The sequence below is a fragment of the Stegodyphus dumicola genome, chromosome 9, assembly GCF_044657685.1.
Source record: "Stegodyphus dumicola isolate Sdum_Otavi_A_Nest chromosome 9, ASM4465768v1".
NCBI lineage: Eukaryota > Metazoa > Arthropoda > Arachnida > Araneae > Eresidae > Stegodyphus > Stegodyphus dumicola.
The window spans coordinates 9,713,038-9,736,796 of record NC_140776.1 but is presented as its reverse complement, the minus strand read 5'-3'; the positions used below and the strand labels follow the sequence as shown (position 1 = coordinate 9,736,796).

The 23,759-nt window shown below is 34.3% G+C and overlaps 1 protein-coding gene and 1 long non-coding RNA gene across 8 annotated transcripts in view; one reads left to right on the top strand and one right to left on the bottom strand.

The window, feature by feature from the left end:
• Positions 1 to 23,759, top strand: part of LOC118199472 (uncharacterized) — a 254,071-nt gene that overhangs the window by 64,148 nt on the left and 166,164 nt on the right. Inside the window, exon 3 of one of the 2 annotated variants that reach the window (XR_015042923.1) lies at positions 10,678 to 10,788. The exons of the other annotated variant lie outside the window; for it this stretch is intronic. This is a non-coding gene — a long non-coding RNA (uncharacterized LOC118199472). The remainder of the gene's footprint in view (positions 1 to 10,677; positions 10,789 to 23,759) is intronic. 2 annotated transcript variants of the gene reach the window in all.
• Positions 1 to 23,759, bottom strand: part of LOC118199471 (uncharacterized) — a 224,560-nt gene that overhangs the window by 39,789 nt on the left and 161,012 nt on the right. The window lies entirely within an intron of this gene.

Genomic DNA, 23,759 nt, shown 5'->3' with positions numbered 1-23,759 from the left:
ATAAGTAAATACCTCTTCACTTCCGTTTAATTTCTTTGATATTCAAAATTGATTGAAAGTTATTTTGAACAGCGAAAAGAATGTAAGCGTAGATTCGACCAACTTTTCATTTTAGTAAGCATTAACTTTATACATATATATAAACCAATAATTTATAATTAAAAAACTTTTATATACCATCTCCAAGGAACAGAAATTCAATTAAAGCCATGAGTTAGTAAAAGAAAATTTAGTCAGTATTTTAATTAGTAATTTTAGTATTTTCTAGACATATGTAAATCCTTAATCAAGACAAATCCTTAATCGCAAAAATAATAAAATCAAAAGTAAAACTTTTAAGTATTAAAAAAGCAGTAGTTGTCATTCATTGATCGCAGATTAACTGACTTGTCTAGCGGAACAAACTAATCTACTACCAATTAACAACAACTAAATTAAGTGAGAGCGTTTCGTCTTTCTTCCAAGTAAGGATCAGATTATATTTCTGCTAGAGCCAAATCATAAATCACGAACAATACTCAATCAATAGTTCATTTAAGCCAAAAGAACTTCATAAACAAAATACACTAGTAAATAATCTTTCAGATTTAAATTGCTCATGAAGAAGATAACTAAGCGAGATCCTTACTTTAGAAGAGATATTCCCCAACACTCTCATTTTCAAAATCAATTTCAAAAGTCAAAACAAAAGTGAAACATTTTTTAACATTAACAAGTAATTCAAAATCAAAAGAAGATCAAAATCGACATAATCCTTTAAATGAAAGTTTAATAAAAGTAGTTAATTAATGAATTTTTTAAGGATCAAACTCAGGAAAAATATAATTATATAATAATAATAATAATAATAATAATAATTTATTTTCTAATATATTAATATATTATCTCCTTTGACAAAATTAGTCAGAATTTTACTGAAATTATGTAATTCATTAGCAAATTTAAAAATTGAATCTTGAATAAATTTAAAATGAAGTCATTAAAAAAGGTATAATTAAAAGTGAAAATGCAATCAATAAAGTAAGTAATTATCATCATTGACTGGAAATTAGTTGACTTTTCAAGGGGAACAAACTAACTTCTGATCAGTTAACAATAATTAATAAATGCAAAAATGTTTCAATCTTAAAATTGAGATATATTCTAAGAGGTAGTTTTATATTTTTACTTAAGAAAATTGTCCTCCGACACTTTTGCATTTAATTATTTTAACTCGATGCAGTCTTTGTAAAAATAATAAACACAAAGCAATCCTTGTAAAAACTACTAAACAAGGAATAAAAGGTGAATAAAAAGATATTCACATAAGATTAAAAGGAAATATAAAAAATGTATGAAAAGGTAATTTGTAGAGTCATTAGATTAATTGGAAGCAGAAAAGATGAAAAATATGCAACCGCCTTCACCGGGAATCGAACCACGGACTGCTGGAATACCGGCCCAGCGTGCTACCGTTACACCACAAAGGCACGCTAGGGAAGTGGGAGAAATACCTTATATACTCCCCGTTTTTAAAGGGCGACTAGGGTTTTAGGGGACCTAGTCGCCAAATCCTGGGTGCGGAGAATCATCATCCACAACCCTTTTAGTTCGGGCGCTACTTGTATGGTCATTAGGATTTTTTTTTAGAGGCAGAAAAGATGAAAAATAACAGACCGCCTTCGCGGGAATCGAACCACGGCCTCTGGAATACCGGCCCAGCATGCTACCGTTACACCACGAAGGCACGCTAGGGAAAGTGGCAGAAATACCTTATAAATTTACATAATATACAGCATAAAAGCAAAGTGCAATATTTGTGAGTTTAACTTCCTTTTAATTTACTTTCAGGATATTCACTTTTGATTACATGATTCAAATATATTGTACAAGTCAGTGTTGTGTTAGTTAGCGACGAATGCCTTTTGGTAAATGTCTGTAAAAACTTAGTAAATAAATATCTGTGAAGTTCCCGTAAATAGTCGTTTTCAACAGAGAGTTTTTAAACTTCTGGAAACATGTAGTTTTTTAAAGTCTTTGTTTTTCATGTACCATATACGGTGAAGTCACCAACAGTTTCACATGATTTTAATCATTTTTGGGCTTCAGAATTTAAGTCTGGTATTATCTCTCACATTATAATAAGGAAGCGCTTTGACAACTAATTTTACTTCCTTATACGAAGTAAAGGAAGTGTTGTAATCACGAAAAATTGTAATCACGAAAAATATTTCAACGAAACTATCCATTTTGACAGCTATCGAATGCAATTTAACGATGTTTTTGCGTTATGTAAGGACAGAATAAAGGACTCTTTTTGCCCAAATGAATTATTAAAACTAATTTAGAATGGATTCAGAAGAGATTTCTTCGTGGCGTCCATACGTACGTACGTACATATTTATGTATGTATCTTGCATAACTCAAAAACGAATACTCTCAGAACGTTGAAATTTCGTATAGAGGACTCCTATAACATGTAGTTGCGAACCTCCCTTTTTGGTTCCAATCGGTTGCACCAAAAGTGTATATATATATATTACACACACTGAGTGTATGTATATACAGTGAGCTCAGTTTTTTTATTCTTATAGGTTGATAAATTGTGCAATTTTTGCTTTAAAAATGATTGAATTATGTTGTTCTTATCTTCCGGTTAGGGTTTTTATACCTTTAGTTAATCTGCATGAGACTGTTATAGAATTATCAACAATTTAAAGGTTGTTTAAGTGCGGCTGAGCCTACTTTTTTTTTTTTTAATCATATCAGTCATATTGGTTTACATTTAAAACTTAGCAGAATAGTGAATTAAAGCGTTCTGCACATTCAGTGTCTTTTTGCCGAGTGAGACCAAAATAAATCTAGTTTTGTGCACCGAAAAATATGCCTTCTTGCCCGCTGGCCGAATAGCTTGTTTTTCCGTAAAAACTGTAATTTTAATTGTAAAAATTGTTCTTTTAATTGTCTGAACTGTATTTGGTGTTTTATGTTTTTGTATATCTTTCAATTGTTAATGAAAATATTTTGAGATTTTGTGTATTTTTGCTTTGCCGCAAAGTGAGAACTGAATTATTGATTGAGAAATATATCTTTAATGAAATTCGAGGAAAAAAAAACTTAAATTAAATGCAGGAAAAATGTATATAATTTAATATTCTGTACGAAGAAATCATGCGGTGTGCACATCAGCTTTTACATTTTTACAGAACTGCAACAAAAATGAAGCGAAAATGCATACTAGATAATGTAAACGAATTAATTCTCAATTACGTGCGTAAGTGCTGACAAAGCAAACTGTTACGCGATAACTTCGTAAAGAAGCGATGACAAGATTATCTCATGCCCTTACTTTCTTCACATTTTTCCGGCTTGGGTGCAAAAAAATGTTGAAAAAAAAATGCTAAAAAAAGACCAACATGATAAAATCAGTTGCAGTAGAGTTCTCATTGAGAGCGAGAGGGAGAGTTCCATTACCGGTTCGGACGTGCATGTCATACTTCTGGAAAAGGTCATTGTATCGTTTTTTTTTTTTTTTGGGGAGTGGGGAATATTTTATTTTATTTTATTTTTCGCTGAATAATATCTCTCTTCCTACTTTTTCTCTTCATTGACATACTGACCCCGAAGAGAAGACTTTTCTCCAGGAACTACATAAATCTCGTTTCCACTGCCGAAGAAATTGGGGTGTCATCTCTTTCTCGGCACAGTTTTTTAGAACGAATGGACTTCTAAGCAGAGTTAGAAGTCATGACCAAATTGTTTCAAAAATCACTGACTGAGAAACTAAAATTAGGAAAGTAATATTAATATTTTTTTGAAGTCTGTGAATGGAACAAACCTATATTTGATAAATGTTACTGTAATTACAGCACTGTATCATTATAACAGTTATGGTACAAAGCCAAAAAAATATTTTCAAAGAAGATTGTACTGAGGCAGCTATGATGACATTTCAGATTTAACTTCATTATCCGTCCATTTTATTAGTTAATAAGAATGATTGCTTAGTGTAGAACTTACGGCAAGGTTTTTATGCCGTTAGTTAATCTGCATGCAGTAGTTGTAGAATTATCAACAATTTAAAAGTTATTTAAGTGCGGCTAAGCCTGACTTTTTTTACCATATTTATATATATATATATATTGTATTTTTTATATTTGTGTACATTCGAAACCTGGCAGAATAGTGAATTAAGTCAGTTTCCACATCTTCAGTGTCTTTTTGCCGAGTGAGACCAAAAGTAAACTTTCAGTTTTGGGCACCGAAAACTCTGCCTTTTTGCCCGCGGGCCGAATTTCTTGTTTTTGCGTAGAAACTCTTAATTTTAATCGTAAAAATTGTTTTAACTGTATTTGGTGTTTTATATTTTTCTATATTTTTCAATTTTTAATAAAGATATTTTGAATTTTTATGTATTTTTGCCTTGTCGCGAAGTAAGAACTGAATTAATTGAAATGTATTTCAAATGAAATTCGAGGAAATAAGTTTAAATGAAATGCAGCCAAAAATGCGTATAATTTAATATTTCGTGTAAGTAAGTCATGTGGCGTCCACATCAGGTTTTTTTTTGGGGGGGGGGGGCTTGCAGAACCCAGTTTCAAGATTATTGTATTCTATGATGGTCACGAATTTAATTTTAATGCAGTTTAAATGCAATTGCCAGGTCTGAGATGGTGCAATTTTAAGATTATCGTAATTTCAACGTATAAAGAAAGATATAAATGTAGTATTAAGAAGACAATATTCATTCATTTTTTTAATTTATTATCGTATTTATTAACAGTATTTTTATATAGTTCAAGATTAGAGTGAGTTTTGCTGTTTCTGATATTAATATTCTTTTTTATTATTTAGAATTCTAAGCAATGAGAGTTAATTAAATTCGTTGGAGCAGACAGTCAAAGTGAGGGTGAACCGTGAGCAGTTATGCGAGGACTGTGAGAATCCGATTTCTCTAATTATGCATGATCTGGAAAGTCGTGCAGCCTGAAAAATTATAATAATTAATTTAAATAAATATATATTTTTTCCTCTCTGTTTGCTGTTGTTGCTTAAAAGCAATTTTCGGTTAAAAAATTGGAAAGTGCGAATAATTAATATTTCTCATCTCTTCTTACCAGCTACTGAATCACTAAGCGAAATTTCTGAATCACCAAAGCGGCGAAATGCTTCCAAATTTTCGTAGATTCTGTCCCTGATGGCTGAACAAACAGGTTCTTCTTTTGCTTCTTCCCCCCCCTGCAACAGGTGCAATTTACATCGTATAGGCCAGAGTTTCTTAAACTGTGGGTCGCGACTTCAACTGGGGTCGCGGGACCTGCGGTAAGGGAGGTCGCCAAAAATTTTAGTAATTTTGATATTTCTTTAACTTGTTATAATAATTTTACAAGTACCAAATATTTTTACATAATGTATCTGAAAATAAATAAAAATAAGACAATACAGACAAAGAAAAAACGAAAATATTTCAACGCATTTTTTAGTCCAAAGGGGCTTTTGTACCAGAGGGACTATTGTTTTCGTTTTGCGATTTTGCGTCGAATGCCTCTGAATGTCTGTTTGACTTTTCAAACTGTTGCTACCCAATATTATCGCCCTGTATTAGATTTGGAGAAATTAAATAATGAAGAATCTGCATAAATGCATTTATGTTTCTCACATTGAGATAAAACCACGGTACCTAGAGTCATCCAATTTTGAATGACGTACGTCTCCACTCGAAGATGGGCGTCTAGAAGCCCAAATTTGGAAACTGTTTTATTATCGATTTCCTATCTTTTTAAACTTTAACGAATTTTTGATTAACAAGCTCGAGGATTTCAAAAAACATATTTATCTCCAGCGCGTGAGACTGTGTATCGGAAATTCTAAAGATATGCTCATTTTAAAATTAGTTGACGATATTGCTCTTGAACTGAATTTTATGGTTTAAGTGCGAAGATCCTGATACTTAATAAATAAAGGTAAACACACAAAATGTTGAAAAAGCGTCCCTTTGGACGTAATTTAAAATCTGAAACTTTCCAGATTTTCTTTTTTTTTTTTTTTTTTTTTTATAATAGAAACTTTCATTTTACTTTAAAAATTTAAGTTAATGACCTGAAACTAAAATAGTATATTACAGTACCAGTGAAGAAACTGACAGTTTCACTTCCGCATGTGTCGGATTTGCGCAATGGTTATGGAGTGTCACAAAATTTTCGTAAATATTATATGGAGTACTCGCACCAAAAAGTTTAAGAAACCCTGGTATAGGCGGTTCAAATGCACTAATCTCGAAAAGCAGTTTCTACAAGCTAAGTATTTCACACGTTTCTTGATTGATTGATTTTTTAATTGCTTTTCAAATAGCATTTAGCAGTTTTCTGAAGAAAGACCTTCGTCGTGATATTTCGATATCAGTATCTCGAAAATACGAACAATTTATTATAAGACTGAATATGAAAGTCATTACAAGCTGCCGTATAAATACCCTTGAGCCGTGTTAAGTTCTAATATCTTTCACAGCTCTATATTCTGTTCGATTGAGGCAAAAAGAACTCACAAACGATTCCAACCGTTAAATAGGTCGATTTGGAATGATAGGCAATGAAACTGTCCTTTACGGAAAGTCGACACTGAAGCATCAGGAGCTTTTTGTTCATTTGTTTTCTTTTATTCCATCCCGAATAAAATGATAATAAAAAAGGAGGTCGTAAAGCACCTATCTCTCTTTCGAAGCGGATATCGAGAAGGAGAGAAGAAAAAATGAATAAATAAAAAATCGTTGCCAGAAGAAACAAAGCGGTGTGTGAGAGGAAAAAAAAGATGCAGAAGACTGGGAATTTTGGGTGAACCGCAAACATCACATTAAATACGGGAATGTGGACTATTAAAGAATATTAAAGTGAGAATTAAAGTGAGACTATTAAAGTGAGAATTAAAGATTATATGTCTTCGAAATGCATGTTGGCAAACCTGAGCTTTAAATAGTACGTTATTTTTTTCTGAAGTCTTAAAAGAGCATGCTCACAAAATATATCCTTACTTTTCATGCAATTATTAAACGCTCTTTCAAACAAAACAAAAAAAAAAAAAAAAAAAAAAAAAAAAAAAAAAAGATCAGATTGCGTAACGTGCCTTAATTTGGTTTTTCGTAACTATTTGTAATAGAAAAGTATAATACTGTACTAATGTCTAATGTTGAAATGAGCGTTAAATGAACCGATGACAGAAGTAATCCGACTCTCGCTTGAGATTCGTGAGTGTTTTTATGTAATACAGAAAGGAAAAAGCAATTTAATTGACTATAGTTACTCAATCACTGCAAGGAGAACAAAAATTACGAGCGCAAGTCATGTCCAGATATTCATTCAGTTAAAACTTTATCTCTCTAAGATGATTATCCACAGCTTCAGAATGATTTTGGTCTTCTGTGGAGAAAATCTTAGAAAGGCGAAGATTAATATCGAGATTTCGACACCTATTTATGCCCTCTAAAATATTGGTCATTTTCAGAGACTGTCATTTTAGAGAAGGTGATCATCTCGAAAGTGTTTCATTAAAGATAGTACAGTGTTACAGGGAACAGAGTGAGTAATGATGAAATGCGAACTAAAATTTAAAGAAATTTATTAGCCCAAAGGACGTTAATTATTTAACGTTAATATTTGCTTTAAATTTTTTTTTTCATTTTTTTATTAATTTCGTTTTGGCATTTTGCGTCGAAAACTTTAAAAGTAAGTCTGAATCACTTTTCAAATTGTTGCCACCCTTTTTTAGCTTCCTGTACTATATTTCAAGAAATTAAATAATGAAGAATCCGCATAATTGCATCTATGTTTCTCGCACTGAGATAAAACGACGGTACCTAGAGCCATCCAATTTTGAATAACGTGCATCTGCACTCGAATATGGGCGTCTAGAAGTCCAAATTTGGAATTTGTTTTATTATCGTTTTCATATTTTGAAAAGCATTTATGAGTTTTTGACTAAGAAACAACGATTTCAAAGCGAACGATGGCAACCCTGTACTCCCCCCCCCAAAAAAAAAAGATCCCCGCGGGCTAGACGGTGTATCGGAAATTATAAAGATATGCTCTTTTAAACGTTTTGTGATATTGCTGTTGAATTGAATTTTATGGTTTAAGTTGGAAGAACATGATATTTAATAAATACAGATAACACACAAAACGCCCCTTTGGGCGTAATATAAAATGTGAAAGCTTTCAGACTTTTTTTATATTATAAATTTAAAAACATTAAATTATTATTAAAGTTATTCAAGAATGTTTTAGAGATAATAAATTTACAGTTTATAATTTTTTCAGTAGAGTTTTCTAATCATTAAAAATATTACCTTACTTTTAAAACAGAAAGATTTAAACCCTAGTATTTATGTATCTGTTTTTGTTAGTAATCCTCATCAGAATAAAAGAAAGATGTATATATATCCGTTTCTTTTAGCCAGGCGATAACTTCTAAATCTGTCGTCAAGGTTATTGAAAGGCGAGGTCCGATCTTCTCTTGTTATATGGTTAATAATCTGATGAAATTCAGAAATCTTTTGGATGACGTGTTTATTGCTTCTTTTTTTTGCAATCGCGGCTTTCAAAGAAACTTTTATCGCTTTAACTTCGAGACCAATTTACTCTTTTTTTTTTTTTTTTTTTTTTTTTTTTTTTTTTTTTTAATCTTCTTCACCATATTGCTCAACTAATATGAAAAATCTGAAAGCTCAGGGAGATAAACAACGAATTTTCTCTTTATCTCCTAAGTCTGGCGGAAAATAAGAATGGAAAAAGATGTTTAAAAGATTATTTGCTTTTGGCGCGGTAAAAGGTGCGGATTTAAAAACAAAAAGATTGAAAGGCTATAAAAAACTATTTGTGGGGAAAGTAAGAGCGAAAAGCAATCAGATTTACATCTGTTGTAAATGTGATTGCGTTTGATACTGCTGATTTTGAATTAAAGGATTTCAAATAATGACTCGGCAATGCGCATAGAGTTGCATATCTAGCACAAAAGCAGGTTACCTTTTTATGCTGGAAGGCCGTATTTCATAATTTGATGAATACGTATGCTACAATATCCCTTGCTAATAATTCAACTATACAAGAAATTATACTCTTGATTACGTACAAAGCAGTACAAATGCGGCGAAATAAGTGAATAGCTTTTCTTAAAACACGTCTAGAAACATTTTAGTTTGGCTTTAATTATGCAAAGCACGCAAGTGCTATCTGCCTAAGAGAAGGTATGCCTTTGTGGAGCATTTTTGAAGGGAAACAGGTTTTTGATGGTCTCGTACACACATGTACATGGAAAAAACACCCATGCTCGCAACTACGCGAGAAAAGCGGTGTAACACCGGGGTCCCTAGGTCAAAGACCTTACCCCCTATCGAATAACTTAAGCTTTTAGAATAAATATTACAGAGTAACTGAACATAGATCATTATATATATAAGCGGCTTAAATGTTTGTCGCCGATAGTTTATTGTTGCCACTCGGAAAAATGAGAGCGGAAATTAACGTTTCTGCAGTTTTTAATTAATATCTCGGCCGATTAAAGTCGTACGAAGATGAGAACGGTATCGATGGATTCGGAGAATTTTTTGGAATCCCAGGATACGTGTCTCGAGTTTCAACTCGGCGCCGTTCCGTAGATATTCGAGAAAAAAGAATTTGGCACGTAACCAAATACCTCTAATAAGGAAAACCCAAGAACGAAAGTGGAAAATGTAGGCAAAACATAGGGCAAAATTAGTTTTTAATTAATATCTCGGCTAATTAAAGTCCCACGAAGACGCGAATGGTCAAAATAACGTGCCACGTACCTGCGGAATCCAACGGTGTACCTCGCTAAGCCCGGGAGCCAGCCGTTTCGGAGGAGATGATGTTACTTCACCCCATATATATATATGCGGCTTAAGTGTCTGTTTGTCGCCGATAATTTATTGGTTGCTTGCGTAACTGTATTAGTCAATGGGGCGAAATTGCCACGGCACAGGGTTGCCGTTTCAATTGAGACGTAAACAATTTACTGTAAAACTTGCCTTTGCTATGACCATTAATAAGTCTCAGGACCCAAACGCTTAAGCGCTTTGGCATTTTTTTTTACCTGAGTCTGCATTTGGACACGGTCAACTTCATGTTGCATGTTCAAGAGTTCGTGAAAGAATGGACGTAAGATTTAAAATAAATAACTGATGGCCCTCTGCAAGGCGAGCTTAAAAATGATGGAAAAATCTACGCAAGAAATGTTGCGTTACAAAGAGATCTTTGACACGTGAATTAAAATTTTATTATTTAAATCACCTTTATTTAACGGTGGCTCTTAAAAAATGTACCGCCAGTGGTTTCCTTCATTGCACTCTAAGCAATTAAGCAAGTAGAAGAGAAAACCCTGTGGGGCAGTAAGCAAAGGGGCGTCCTCGCAGCCTGCCCTGGGTAATTCAGTTTGAATTAGCAGACACCTTTGCACAAATCATTTTAATTACAGTTTATAATATCTAGAACAGCGGGGATTTCCTATGACCGGCGGGCTTTCTAGTGTGTAAATAATTAAAAATTAAGTATTTGCTTGATTACATTCATAATTGGTTGTAATAACTTTGATAAGCATAACTTTGGTAACTTTGGTGAATTTAAGATGCAAAAACAAAAAATATGGTAAACTGTAGTATTTTTTTTTTTTTTTTTTTTTTTTTAATTAAAGTAGGTAATGAGATATGAATAGAAAATTGGAGCCTAGGCGTTCAAGTGATTCAAATCGTAGCAGAAAATGCCAGAAGGATCTGATCGAGCTGGTGACTAGGCTAAAAACATGGTAATTATTTATAATTGAAATAATTATAAGGTATAACTTAAGTGCTAATCCATGGTGTGTTATAACTTAAGAACTATATGTATTAATACATAAAATGCAAAGTTCGTTTGGTTTATGGTTTATGTGATTATGGTAAAGCATCAAGGGTATCTGCCTAAGGGAAGGAATGGCTTCGTGGAGGACTTTCTAAAGGACACGTGGGAAAACACACGAAAACGCCCATGCAGCCAGCGCGGTTCGCCGGATTGGAACCTCGGACCGAATTACTAATGTTCAGCGACTTTTTACCGCTCGACCGCTGGTGTGGGCATTGAGTCAAATTACCCAAGGTTCGTATAAGAAAGGTTAGCTCACATGGGTAAACAAACGAAAGTATTGGTTCTGACGTCACTGAAGTTTGCCCTTCTCAGATTAATATAGATTTTTCCACTGATTTAAGCTGAGTGTAAATTTGTATGCGATTGTGAAAACTGTTTTTTTAATCACTATTATTAAATTTATATAGCATAATCACTGGTACGTACTGCTCAATTGTATTATGCACCAATAAGATAGGCAAAATAAAAAATAATCAAAAAAGGGTATCATTTCATAGGTACAGAAATTCATAGTGTGCACTGTTTAATGTTTAAATGAATAAGATGTTAAATTAAGCAAAATTAACGTTTAATTATGTGATTTAATTTTTAAATAGCAGTGATGCAAGTGATTTTCGATTTTCATATTACTTAATTTATTCTTTAATATATATATGTGTATTTAAATACGAACGGTGAAGCGACGTAAGTGAAAACTTAAGTTATGAAAAAGAATATGTAATAAAGTCAAATTACATTCCTATTTTCGGTAGATGAATTTACGTTTCGTCTCGGCAAGGATATCTGAATTATCATATATCATATACAGATGTCTGCGACATTTAAATTTAAGGAAATTTTATTTGAATATTTTAACTACTTTTCGAATTACAGAACTGTTCAAGTTACTGTTCTGTTTACTATGTACAGTAACTTGAACAGTTGCTATTACTGTTTGCTAATGTAAAAGAATGTAATGGATCTGAATCGAATTCTTATTGCCATCGTAGCTGGATTAACAACATTCAGCCAGGATCATCAGCTAGGATTACAGGTGAGCATTTTATTTTTATAACTTTCGCTTTGAATGTGTAATTCTTTATATGAACCATAGCTTCTGAAGAAAGTTTTGAACAAAATTCTTCTGAAGAAAATTGTAGAACATAAACAAATTTAAATCACAGCCAAACTAGATTCCAAAACATTAGGAGCAAGTTGATACAACTTTGAATATCATACAGAGGGTTAGGTACAGAATAAATGGCCTTACTTTAAATTTCTACTGTTTCAACTAAGCCCACCAGCGGCCGAGCGGTAAAGTCGCTGAACACTGGTAGTTCGGTCCGAGGTTCGAATCCCGCGAACGGGCTGGCTGCATGGGTGTTTTCGTGGTTTTCCCCATGTGTAACGTGTATACGAGCCAGTTTCCCTTAGAAAGTCCTCCACGAAGGCATCCCTCCTCTTAGGCAGATAGTTCTCGAGGCTTTGCCATAATCACATACACCACACCTACTGTTTCAACATTTGGTACTTTTCCATTTTGCCGGCGCAAGCGATAAAGTCGCCAAAAATGATACAACCGATACCAAACGAAATATCCTCGCTGGTAATCTTTTACGCCTCATTTTCAAAACAATTCGCAGCCATTTCTTATCGATTGATTGTTTCTTTCAATACTGGTATACAATTACATAGAATTTTGACCCAGATAGTTCAGATTTATACCCTAAGGCCATTCGCAGCAATTAAGTCAATTAGGATGTAATCACACCACTCACCCGAAGGCGAAAATATAGAAAAGGCAAAGTCAAGGGTTAAATTCATCAATTCCAATGAGAATGCACTAGCGAAGTAAAGCACTGCGGTTTTACATAATTTCGGAGTAAGCTATTCGTACGAATTGAAATAATTCTTGCATTTAAACTTTTATTCCAAATTAAGATATAATTACTTGAAATAGCAATATAAGAACAATAGCAATATAAGAACAATAGCTAATTCTTAAATTAATGTTTTTTTACAAAATTTTAAGCCATATTAAAATGTTCATACCTTCAAAATAAAAATTTCTTAGAACTAACATTTGTTAACACTTTTTGTGTGTGTGTGTGTGTTGTCGCCAATAAAGTCTGCTTGGCGAGATTTGCGCCGGCGAAACGGAAAAGTACCCAACATTTAAATAATAATATACTAAGTATTTTCCAATTCTTGTAAAATGTGGGTATTCAGGTTGATCATGCTAAAATGAGTGTATAAATAGCTAAATCTTGAACGGCAAATTCTGTAGCCAAGTTGGAAGATTTCTGGTGGAACAATAAATAATTGGAGAAAATATTTGTAATTAAGATTTTATTCTACATAGTAAATAATACTTGAGGCAGATATGTTTTAACTTTAAATAGTAGAGTTTTTATTTTACCGACGACAAACAGAAACTATCTCGAAAGGAAATTCGAAACTACCGCTATGAGAAACTATAGCGAAATTTATTGTCTTCAGAGCCGAACGAGACCCTGGCTTTCATTTGTTTACCCAAGTGAGCTAACCTGTTCTACTACGGACTTTGGAAACTACCAGTGTTCAGCGACTTTACCGCTCAGCTGCTAGGAGAAAAAAAAACCACCCTGAGCTATGTCTCTTAAAATGAGTTAAAGTGAGTAAAGAAAAAGAAAAAGAAAAGAAAATCTGAAATGTTTCAGATTTTAAATTACGTCCAAAGGGACATTTTTTAAAAATTTTGTGTGCTACATTTATTTATTAAATATCACGTTCTTCGTACTTAAACCATAAAATTCGGTTCAACAGCAATATCGCAAAATAGTTTTAAAATGTGCACATTTTATTTACAAAGTAATAACTGCACCTGATTTGAATAAAACCGACCATAAAAACTTAGTGGTACAGATTACACGGCTAGCAGTTACACCACTAAGGCCTTGTATCGGCGACGTTGTTTACTAATTCGGAAAGGAAGATGCAGTGTTTTTTCTACCCCCCGCCATCCCATCCTACGGGTTAAAAGGGGAAAGAAGCAAAAAGTGGAACCCTTCATTACGAAGCGGCTTAGTGTGTGAGAAAAACTTTTCCTCGTGGAAAGCAGCAGTGGAACACCCCCTTGGGCCACTAGACTGTACGACGCTGCTATCTTGCATGGTTGCTTGGCGATATTATTTTAATTTCCGTCGCCAACGGCTCCTCCTTCCTCGGAATTAATGAGCACGCGCTTCACTTAATACAAAGAATGTATAGTGACGTAATACAAAGAATTAATAATGATAGGAAGGAAGTTGAAAATGTGATGATAATTTTAGTCGAAAAAAAGAATATATTTCTGTATGCTCCTCTTTTAATTTGTTATTGAAAGTTAACGTGTAAAAAGATATTCGTTTAACTTTTATGCTTTTCTCTAATGAGGCAATCGATTTATTGTATATGAATTTTATAAGTTGCCTAACATTCTTGTGGTTCAGTGGAAGCGTAGGTGTCTTCCTCATATTCGGCGGTTCAGTTAGAGAAAAGAACACAATCGAAATGCGAATCTACAGACGTGTCAGAAAAATTTGATTCCTATTTTAAGGAAGAAGGGAATATTTGATGTACCTCACCTTGATGGCCTCCCTAAGTACATGCTTGATGAGTAATCAAGCTTTGCATTCTGTCTCAATTATTTACTGGGAAAATTCTGAATTTGTTTTTTAAGCCCAAAGGGCCAATTTCCCAGAAGGGATATTGATTTCGTTTTGGCATTTTGCGGCGTCGATTCACTATAAACGTTGATTCACTTTTTAATTTGTTGCCACCAGATATTAGAACCCTGCATTGTATTTAAAGAAATTAAATAATGAAGAATCTGCATAAATGTGTGTATTGGCCTCGCACTGTGATAAAACAGCAACGGTACCTAGAGCCATCCAATTTTGAATAACGTGTACCGTGAACGTGTAACGTTTTTTGAATAATGTGTATCGGAAATTCTAAAGATATGCTTTATTAAATATTTTGTGATATTGCTGTTGAATTGAATTTTATGGTTTAAAGGCAAAGAACATAATATTTAATAAATAAAGGTAACATACAGATAGTTAAAAAAAAATAACTTTTAGGATCAATATAAAATCTGAAAGCTTTCAGAAATGTTTTTTAATGTTTCATTTATTTATTTATTCATTTATTTAAGTGCTTTTTAGTTGGTTGTGAGATATGCATTATACCACAAAATCATACCAAAACATAAATAAAGACACAACTTGGCAAACCTGACTACCCTTGCTTACAAATAAATGGATTGAGTTTTTTCATTCGTGCAGAGACATTGCGAGGATCAGTGTAAAAAACGTGAGCAGACGTAGTTCTTATTGATATTCTTATATACACTGGTGTGCAAAAATTAAGGACGAAGTCGAAAAATTAGCATATCAGCTGAACGAAGAGGCAGAGCGGACAGAAAAACCAATCAGGAGATTAAGTAAGGTGATGTACGGTAGCACATGCGCAGATATGCAGGTAGACGTAATGGGGGAGTGTCTGAGTAGTATAAAGCATGTTGTCGGTGTAAGATCAGTATTTCTGGCAAAGAGATTGTACGCCGTATAGCAGTTAAAATCACACCCTATTGCTGCCCCAGCGAGAAATGGCGAATAATTAATCTGTTAGACGACATCTGGATGCTTTTACCCGAGGTCGAATCATTGGGAAGTTGGAGGAAAGCCGCAGTGTGACAAGTGTGGCTGCAGAGTTCGGAATTGCTCACAGCATCGTTTCACGACTTTGGAGACAACAGGAACAGCTATACGGGGATTTAGTAGTGGTCGTCAACGAGGAACCACACCCGCAGATGACCGGTATATTGCCTTACAGGCCAGAAGAAACAGGCGGCAGACAGCGGGAGAAATCGCTAGACACAGGCGACTGGACGACCGATATCGCATTTTACCGTGGCCAGAAGACGGTGGTGGTCTGTTTGCACGACGCCCTGTACGGTGTGTACCTCTAACGCCTGCCCATCGGAGAAGGCGTTCTCTGTGGTGCCGGGAACACCGGAATTGGAGAGACAATGAATGGGGACGAGTACTCTTTACAGATGAGAGCAGATTCAGTCTGAGTAGCGATTCTCATCGCATACTCATCTGGAGAGAGCGGGGAAGCCGCAATCATCCCTCGAACATCAATCAAAGGGACAGGTATGGAGGTGGCGGTGTTCTCGTTTGGGTAGGCATCATGCTTGGTAGTCGTACAGACCTTCACATCTTCGACGCAGGTTCAGTCAACGAGACCCGTTATTGTAACGAGATTCTTCTTCCATATGTGCGTCTTTTTAGAGGCGCTATGGGTCCGCAGTTCCTTTTCATAGACGACAATGCATCATGTCATCGCACAGTAGCTGCCGAACAGCTCTTAGAGAGTGAGGATATTGAACGTATGGATTGGCCGGCACGATCTCCGGATCTCAATCCCATCGAGCATGTATGGGATTTTCTAGGCAGACGCTTGGCAGCTCGTATCTTACCACCAGTAACGATTCCGGAGCTTCGATTGGCGCTGCAAGACGAATGGGCAGCAATGCCTCAACGACTCATTGACACCCTCATTTTCAGCATGGGCAGACGCTGTGAAACATGCCTAGCAGTCAGGGGAGATCATATCCCCTATTAAAGACCGGATGTTTCTTGCTGGACACCCATCACAGGGATGTTTCGGCCATCAGTCGCATTGCGCTCCATGCTACTTTTTCAATAAAGCTTCTTTTTATACCTCTGATTTCTGTTTTAGTAAGTGTTGCTTACATTATTCATGTCCTTACGTATTGGGGATCTTACGGTATTAAATGTGTTGATTTGGAAAGCTTTTGTACAAAGTTATATTGAAAAAACCGTCTCGCCCTTAATTTTTGCACACCAGTGTACAATGAAATCTCCTTAACGCAAAGGTCAATATCACGATAATATTCTCCGAAACTGCTTATCTTAGAGAGATGATGTCAATATCAATGACATTCATTGAAACAGACTGAGGAGGGATCATCTGTGGGAACGCATTATTCTTAGTGGCTTTACCGAAATTTCTTACCAACTTATTAAAAATTGATCGTGGATGATTATTAGTTTTCATATATAACAAAAAATACAGTTAGAATGTCAGTTTAAATTTTTATAACAACAGCATTCATCGTTTTCTGAAAAGTTCACGAAACTGAAAGTCAAAATAGTTCAAAATAAATAATTCATTTTAAATATTTCATCATCAGCCTTTTGAGTATATACTTTCACTTTTCTTCCCCCTCCTTCTTATTTTTTAATGATTTTATTTAAATTATTTATTCATCACTTTCAGTGTCTTTTTGCTATACCTCCCAAGCCTTGTGTTATACTGTGCACAGAGAAAAGTTTTTTGTGAACCCCCATTCAAAAGTAAATAAATAAAATAAAATAAAATAAAACTCAAGCCTATCGTAAAACAGTTTATTATTACCTATTTTCTAAAGCTTGCATTTATCTACTGCAATGTGCATGCGTTCTGTGGGAGATATCTGCGTGTACATATTCAAATGCTTATCGTACTTCGTATTTCAGAGGGTTCAGTTAAACAGGAAGTTGTCGACCTTCGGTAAAAGATAAACTTCCCGTATAAGCTGAGGACCTCGAAGGTTTTCTCAGAGTAGTATATCAGTAGGAAGTTATGGGGTAGTTTGAATTGTTTTAGGCGGCTAGCATTTTAGAGATACTGAGTTTCGGGAACAGGATTTCTGGAAAAATTCGCTTTGTCCTTGTGCGAATCGTATCGAACTGTAAGTTAACCACTACACTGGAAAAATGCATGTGGAAAAAGTTTTAATTCTTTATATATCGCTTTCCAACCTAAAACGCGATTAAACGATGAGATCCACCCCCGTCAACTAGAAATTGTAAATTTATCGATTTTTTTTTTTTTTAATTATCTGTCACAGCGGGTATTTGGTAAAATCGTTAGGTTAGGTTAATAGATTAAAGCAGGGAAATCTCGAGCGTCATCTGCCTTTGGGGAGAGGTGCCTTTGTGGAGGACTTTTTGAGGGAACTGTCTCGTATCCATGTTACAGATGTAGAAAACCAAATCATGCAGCCTGCCCGTTCGCCGGGATTCGATCTCAGGTCGAAATGCCGGTATTCAACGAGTTGACCCCTCGGCCGTTGGTGGGTCAGTAAAATTGGCTATAATTGGTACCGGTAATTTACCCATTTTTTTTTTCTTTCTGAAAGGCCATTTAAAATATAAGAGTAAATAATACCAAAAATATAGATGCTTTATTAAAAATGTATCACGTAATACGAAAAGTGTATGAAAATAAATTACATTCTGAACGTAAAATATGAAATGATATAGCATATTTATAAAATATATTTGAAAATAATATTTTATATGTTTATCATACGTAGGTTTTCGCCAGGAAAGTACCGAGAAAATACTTCATTCACAAATTACATTTTTTATTTATAAACTCTTTTTAAGAAGAAGGTGCACACAAAAAACATAATTTTCCAAACTTTTAACTTAAAATCTAGTATTAGAACAAAATACGCCATTTACTGAGAAAGTTTTCTAAAGCAGTTCACTTATTGGTCTGGAAATCTCACGCTGTTTTAATATATTTTTCTCTTAACTTTTCCTAATTACTCATTTCTTTTAATACTTTTCTGAAATCTTACCTTTCATCTATGCTTCAAAGCCTTCTTAATTTCGCGTCTTAAAGCTGTATTTTGATTTTCCATTTTCCAAGCATGGTTTTCAGTGTTACGTAACGCAAGTAATATGTAAATTAGTGTCGAAAAATTGTTTCAGTGTCAGACTTTATCGATTGCAATGTACCCGAAAAACGTATTTGATTGCCTGTAAAAATTTCCGTCAGATTTGAAATTTATGAGAGCTCTTCTAACACACCGGCTTCGGAACTAAAAAGCCATGTACCGATCGTACTGATATATGTTATTTACTGAATTACAGTTGAAACACTGTTGATTTATTGGTAAAATACTTACGTTCTTTTTCTCAATTTACTGAGAAGCTGGTAAATTGCGGTTTCTGCTGTAATAATCCTTACAAACAATTCACATCAAAATATCAGCGCCATTTTCTCGCTCAGTTTGACTTATTACGGCAGGTGATCAAATTCTCTAAGCTCGATCAAGTGCGAGAACATAAAAATTGTATAACATTTTTTGAATAAAAAACTATAGAGATCAATCAATAACTTTCAAGATGATCTTGATAGCAATGCTCGTCTCTTTATTAAAAACCTTTTTCTGGACTAATATTTCATTTTTAGCTACGTACAAATGCAAATATTTCGCTTTTCAATTTGTATATGACCCCTGATTATGATCTCGAGCTTTATCAATATTTTGTCCTACAGGAGTCAACACTTTTTGAGTTTTACTTTTTTAAAGCGGTTGAACTTTTATTATATAAGGACCGGAAAGACGTACAAAAGGTAAAATTTTATGTTTTCTACAAAACTGACATTTTACATTACAAATGCCGGAATGTGAACGTTTGCATTATTTAAAACACTTTCATGATTCAAAATATATACAGGGTGGTCATAAAAGTCGGTCACTTTACCGATATATGAATTCCTAGCGGCCTATCGGCTCAACCAGTCGAAATAAAATTGCAGATGTTATTTGAAGACATGCGCTCGAAATTGTGATGATTTAAAACGATAGACCTCTCACGGTTATGATTACAGTGAAAAAAATTCGAAATTTTCGATTGTCAACACTTACTCTTTTCCTGCGCAAATTGATTAGCACATTGAAAAACCATGAATGGTGTTGGTACACGTATGAAGAAAACTGGCGGCGTAAACATTTGCAAAGAAGAGTATTGTAAAAAACTAGTGACGAAAGGGCAATGAAAAAAAAAACTTTTATTGGAATTACAAGTTTTCAGCTTGTACAACATTTCGAGATAGAGTCATCTGGCGTAACTTTGCAGTTTCTTAACCATCGCGATCCCCCGACCTGACTCCGATGGATAACTGGCAGTTTTTGCTTTCATACCTACAGGTATGGAATACCTACATTAAAATTTTCTCCATGTTTTCTTATTGTTTATAGCATTCTCTCTATTTTTATTAGTGAGGCTTTAAACATTTTAACGTTTTTCATAGGTGTGCTGGAAAAGAATGGTCTTTCTATCATCCCTTGAAGTAGTACAGAATATTCAAAGCAACTGCCCGGCCGTTTGAAACAACAACCTGCATACACGCATGCATACGTACACACACATGCCAACTATAAGAATTTTCTGTATCAATACATACGACAGATTTTTCGCTGGATTAACAAATGTAAGTTTCCTAATTCAGCGGTTAATTAAATAAGAAATTCTTAAGATAACACATCTAAGCAACACAAACACGGTCTTGGTGACTCCAAGGTATTATAGTTCTCGAAAATCTATTACGTGTTTATTTTTACGTGTTAAGCGTTATCTGAAAGCATTCGGAAAATTATAAATATAATTTGCATGTCTTTCCATAAAAGTAAATATTAAGGGTTACCCTTAATCTGTTCTACAATGTGTATATAAACTATTCATGATCGAGACTTCACTGCCTTGCTGGCAAAATATAGAACTGCAGCTGATACAGCTCGCCAAACCACGGTGCTAATACCGCCAACTAGAGCACCTGCCGGCGCCTCCCGTCTAAAATGGGTCAACCCTCGCTTGGCCCACTGTCAAGGTCAGTAGGTTAGGAGTGTTCGGGGTCAATCCTTGCAGAAGCTATTGCAGACGGTGCAGGACCTGCGAGACCCCTTCCTTGTCCCTCCGCGAAGACCATAACAATGATTTCGTGACGTACTTATTCTTTGCTCCAATTCCTCCTTTTCTTTCTGACTTCCAGCGCTATCTCCCCACCCCCTTTCCTCTGCGTCTTTTCCTTCATTGATCGCGCCAGATGGAAACGCCTTTTCTCTTACTATGTGGGTAATGAGGGTGAGTCATCGAATTACAAACTTGCCAGCGTATTTTCTGCTTTGGTCTTTCCTCGAATGTCTCGAAGTAAATTAGAAATAAAAAGTAGAGGTATGCCAAAGCTGATTCTTATCATCTATGTTTATGTTCGTTGATAGAGTAGGTTTTAATGAGAATGGATCTTATCTTGGCAACAGTATTTTAAGGAAATGACAGTAGTATAAACCGGATTGGTATCGAGCGAAAAAGGACGTATTGTAAACAGAAATATTAATTTGAAATAAATGAGCTAAATTATGAATAGTTTAAATACAAAAACACATTTGAAAATTCATGGCGTAGTAGTTACAATGATAAAAGGTTTATTTTCGTCCCTAATGTTTTTTTTTTTTTGTTTTGTTTTGTTTTGTTTTGTTTTGTTTTGTTTTGCTGTGTTACAAATGTATTTGTCTAAATGACCACCGCTGGTGAATATAATTTACATAAGAAGATAGTAACTGTGATATCGAATTCACATGCAACCAGAAATAAAAAGGTTAATGTTCCTTCAAAATATCTTGTAATTGATTTTATAAAAAGAATTCTAACACAATGCGAAACTGAATGAGTAAGTCGAGTCTGCTGAAATAAAGGAAATTTATCTTTACGTCTTCATTTTATTTTTCATATTATAAATAATAATAAAGATTATTGCTTCGTCAACTTCAAAAATTTTAGTGAAACGTCTTGAAAACCATGATTCCGAATGAATTTTATCTTCCCTAGAGGTTATCGCTTTAAGAAAAGTGATATTCGATATTCACAATTTAATTGTGTGCTAAATATTTATGTTAATCTTCATTTAAAGCTGAATTATTTTAAACGTTACTCTACTTCATTTCACTAGATCAGTTGCGCACGAAGTTTGTAACAAATACTTTCTCTGACTAAAAAGTCTTTCTAAATTGCGCCGCTGCTTCTTAGTAAATCATAATTCTAGCCGGAGCGCACCGGATCCGTAAATAAGAATACTACGGCATTTCCTTAATGTAATTGAACAACAATTTCAGCATTTTAACAATAAAATTAAATCCTTCTAACTTCTGAATGCATACTTCTCTTTCTTTGGGAAACAAACCCTTGGATGAAGGTCAAGACTTTAAAGCAAAGAAAAGTCCTCATCCCCATGTCAAAGGCTTATTCTCGAGAAAGTTCAGTGAATTTTTGACAGCGCGTAAATTTTTCGTTCCAACGCTAGTGTCATCCCGCGGAAAAGAGCAGCTGGAGTCTTTTTGGAACGACGTAACCAAAGGCAGGGGTCAGCTAACCTTTGGATACCGTGAAAATTTGTTCCCGTCTTACATTCTGCTTGGCAGCTAGAATTTATACCGAGAGCAGATCGTGGTAAAAAAATTTTGGACTTTTCTCTTTTTGCTTTCATTCTCTTCCTGTTTATAGCATTCTCTCTGTTTTCATTAGTGAAGCTTTAACCATTTTAACGTTTTTCATTGGTGTCCTGGAAAAAAAAATGGTTTTTGTATATCATTCCTTGAAGTAGTACGTTATATTCAGAGCTTCAATTAAACCGCAGTCCGGTTGAGGTATTACTTATTTTTGTGTGAAATTTTAATTCCTGCCAAAACCCCACATAAGTCAAGGTCCAGTACTTTATTTTATTATTTAATTATTTACCATTTGTTTGATAAGTTATTAAATTTTAATTTATCTGTTTACATTTTATAAATTTTAATATTAATTGTTTAATTATTCTAATAATTAATTTTTTTAATTTTAGTAATTAGTTATTTAATCGTTTAATTATTTTACTAGTCTTTTTATTAGTCCAAAAAGGCAATTTGCCCTGAAAGACTATTATTTTCGTTTTGGCATTTTGCGTTGGTTCACTATAAATGTCCGATTCACTTTTCAGATTGTTGCCACCCAATATTATCGCCCTGTATTATATTTAAAGAAATTAAATAATGAAGAATCTGCATAAATGTATGTATGTTTCTCTCATTGTGATAAAACAGCGGTACCTAGAACCATCGAACATTAAATAACGTTCGTTTCCACCCGAATATGGGCATCTGGAATTTGTTTCATTTTCTATTTCATATTTTGTAAAACTTTAACCAATTTTTGATTAATAAACTGAACGATTTTAAAGCCAGTAATGGCAACACTGCGGGGGGGGGGTGGAATATATCCAGCGCGCGGAACTGTGTATCGCAATTTCTAAAGATATGCTCATTTAAAAATTATTTTGCGATATTGCTGTTGAACTGAATTTTATTGCGAAGAACGAAGGTTTAAGTGCGAAGAACATGATATTAAGTAAAGGTAACACACAAAACGTTTAAAAAACGCCCCGTTTAACGTTTAAACAACGTAGTTGTCTAAATGACCACCGCTGGTAAATATAATTTACATAAGAAGATTGTAACTGTGATATCGAATTCACATGCAGATATGAATTCACATGCAATTAAAATCTGAAACCTTTCAGTTTTTTTTTTTATTATTTTTATTTATTTATTAGTTTTTGTTCTTTCCTGACAGTGTTCCATAGGGCTGCGGCACTTCTAATTTTAGAAAGTAAGCCCTGTCTCAAAAAGGAAAACTATTGGTCTTCCGGAAACCAATTGCCGCAAAACTTCCAGAGGCAATCTAGCGTGTCAGCAAAACAACAAATGAGAAGAACGGCACTTGGTAGTCACTTGCAAATCCCAAAACAAGGTGTATAAGGAGACGCACTACTCCGCATTATTTATAGCTATAGATATGCAAACGTAACTATCTATGAATTACAACGTTGTTGTGTGGTAAGGCGCATTCTTGGAAAGTAGCATGTGTGTTGTAGGGCAATAGTGGTAGTTACGGATAGAGAGCACGAATATTTTTGACCGCTAAAAAGTATGACTTTGAAGCAATACATATGTTGTACAATTAGCCAAATGCC